The sequence below is a fragment of the Typopeltis vanoorti genome, chromosome 3 (assembly GCF_054136105.1).
Source record: "Typopeltis vanoorti isolate ZY-2024b chromosome 3, IOZ_Tvanoo_1.0, whole genome shotgun sequence".
Taxonomy (NCBI): Eukaryota; Metazoa; Arthropoda; class Arachnida; order Uropygi; family Thelyphonidae; genus Typopeltis; species Typopeltis vanoorti.
Window position 1 is genome coordinate 51,699,732 of NC_143551.1, and position 3,241 is coordinate 51,702,972.

Below are 3,241 nucleotides of genomic sequence, written 5' to 3' on the forward strand. Positions count from 1 at the left end.
CTTTATACATTCATTCATACAACTGAATAAACACTCTCCCAAGATGGAGTGGGTCACCATGGGAGAAGACCTTTACCCCAGCAATGAGGAAAAGTTACAGACTGGAAAAAATTAAAAAAAAAAAATTAATAAATAAAATAAAGGTAGCGACCATGAGGTGTGAAGTAGTGTTTTGTGTGAAAAAGTACATCAAGTAAGTACACCAATTTTTTTGGCAGTTGCAGACACTATAGTTGAAATGTGATTGTGCCAGGAAGGATCAGAGGCGCAGGTCAGTCCAAGAAGTGAAGTATGCAAAATAGCGATCTCTGTGGAAATTTCAAAACATCCATAGCAAGTAATTCCTTTTTCTGTCCCTGACTATGAGAGTCAAAGTATTTTGCCGGTTGGCTTTTTATAGAGTGAGATTTTTACAGAGTAGTTCACTGTTGTTCCCCCCCCCCCCCCATTTTATCCAGGACCGGCATACGGCTGGGACGTATTCATGACTGTAATCCATGTGTGTGTTCACGGCCCAGTTTGCCTGTTCTAGGGGAAAAACCTGAGTTTCCGGGTGAAAACCTGAGTTCCTGGAAACCGATAGCTGGCATGAGACCAGCTAACTTACCTTTAGTCAAAAGAGGCAGACCAGATAAAGGTTCCTCACGTCACAGACGGGAATTGAACCCAGGTCTTTCCAACTAAAGGGCTTCATCTATACTGACTGAGCTAATATTTTATTAATCCAAAGCATTATATACATTCAGAATATATATATATAATATGTACATAGCATGCTTTTCAAAGGAAACGTTTTACATTGATATTCCATTTTCATGTACAACACTATAACATGCTCAGAGGATATTTCCGCCTAAAGTCCTTTCAATACTTTGAGCAGTCATTTCTCTTTTCTTTCAAAGGCACAATGTCTCATTGTTCTTCCAAACACTAAACTATTTTAAAAAGGAATTCGTGAGTTCTCTTTTAAGAAAACGATTTGATAGTTTTATCTTCAAGATTTTTTAAATATTTTTTAATTGGATTATGTGAAGCAAATTCAGTGTACTAACTCCTTTGTTCGTTGCAGCTATTAGATGTAAATCTGTTACAAAATCAGTGGCGGCCTGTGAAAAATCTAAGTAGGGGGTGCTGCATATACAAAATAAGAAAAAAAAAAGAATTAATTTCTTCCTAATCAGTAACCAATTTATTAATAAGTAAATTTACATATTACAAAATTTGCTTTATTAAAAATATTTCACCCTCACTACGAACACACACCAATAATAAAAGTTTCGTACATAGAAATAACGCGCGCAAGCATACAATTCATCTTTAGCGAACACTGCTCGACGAGCAGTATCGGTTTCGACATTCCTACTCTGTTAGATCGCAGTGCACTTGTTTCTTGTAACGATAATTGAGAAAGTATAATTATTTTCATATTTTCAACTGTGACACTGGTCATAATTCAGCCTTGTATTTATAATAAATAATTATGTCTATTTAACAGAATAAAATAAGATTTACCAAAACTATTTCATCCTCACCACGAACACACACCAATAATAAAAGTTTCGTATCTCCCAGAAATAACGAGCCCAAGCATACAATTTCTGTAGTGACTGCTACAGCAATGTCAGATTCACTTTACGTGCAGTGACAAGCGCAAACGAATATCGGCGAGTCTAGCTGGAACTGACCGAATGTGATAATTCCGACATTTGTTTCTAATCTAAAGCGTTAATCGAACAATGTCAATCATTAACTCATCAATCGATGTCGAAACATAAGCTGCAACCTTTAACATGTCGTATTGTATTTATATAATGTTGTAAGCATTGTTATTATTTATAAAAACAAACAAAATTTATTTTTTTTCGTTTTTTTCCTTGAGGGTGTGGCGCAGTGCTTATGTACAAACCGTCGCTGCACAAAATAGAAATAAAACTGAAGGAAAAATTATAGACTGTCTTTCATAAAACAAGCATTCTTTTCTGCACAGTCTTTTTTGTAATTTCGCTATTTTCATAAAATGGAAATATGGAAACAAAATAGCGAAACCAAACTTAAAAAGCGCGAAAATGACTAATTATATGAAGAGCCAAAGGCTTCAATTCGGCGACGTGAACTTATTTAAGTTAAGGGATATATTTATGAATTTTGAATATTTATAGGTAATACTACAAAGTCATATTGAGGGCGCTGTACAACATTTTCTAGAATAGTGTCGGTTATTGTGAAAGTTCGTAGACGTTCGAATACTTTTGATAACGTTAGTGTTATTAAAATATAAACAGTCATATTTTTGGACTTATTCTCTGTGAACAGTATAATGACTATACCAAATAATCTAATACGATCATTATTTGGTCCTAACTGGTTGGATGTTTGGAAATTCCCTCCTCAATTCGTCAACCAGCCTTTTGGAACTGGATTATTTGATGAAGAGTTATATTCACGTAATCCTTGGCTAGGTTTTTACAGTCGTAATGCTCCACAGATGAATTTTTATGAAGATAAAAGAGGCGTATCTGAGGTGAAGAATGATCGTGAAAGATTTCAGATAATGTTAGATGTAAGTCATTTTTCTCCTGATGAAATTTCTGTTAAGATCATTGATAACTGTGTGGTCATCCATGGTAAACATGAAGAGAAAATGGATCAGCATGGCTTCATTGCTAGAGAGTTCACTCGTCGTTATATGCTGCCTCCTGAAGTGAAGCTGCAATGTATAACGGCTACTTTTGGAAGCAAGGGTATTCTGACTGTCACTGCACAAAAGGAAATTCGAGAAGTGTTGCCGATTAATGAGAGAATTGTTCCTGTTGAGGTGGAGGATGCCCATTCTGCTTCATCAGAAGCACAGCAAGAGACTGATAAATACAAGATATTTCAAGTTTAATTGGTTTCACTCGTTCTTATATTGTACTTTAATTTTATCGTATATGTTTTGGTTTTTATTTTCCATAATATTTGGCATGTATTATGCTGTGTTTATGCCTCTACATTTTTGAAAGAAAATAAAGGCCCCCATCTTATGTAATAACGATTTCCAATTTTTAATAAACTTGTTTTGCTGAATCTCTTTTATTGCTGTACTAGTTATTAAGATACATTTTCATAAAAAAACGTTATCCATATAATTCATGTGCATGATTCATTTATAAATAATGTATTTAGAAATACATGAGCATTCTAATGATGAAAGCATAATCGACCATACAAAATTCTGCATGATATATGATATAATATATGA

At 34.3% G+C, this 3,241-nt stretch overlaps 1 pseudogene; it reads left to right on the top strand.

Annotated features, from left to right (window-relative positions):
* The first annotated feature begins 2,317 nt into the window (after positions 1–2,317).
* On the top strand, positions 2,318–2,887 carry LOC150108131 (alpha-crystallin A chain pseudogene; annotated as a pseudogene).
* Positions 2,888–3,241: the final 354 nt, after the last annotated feature.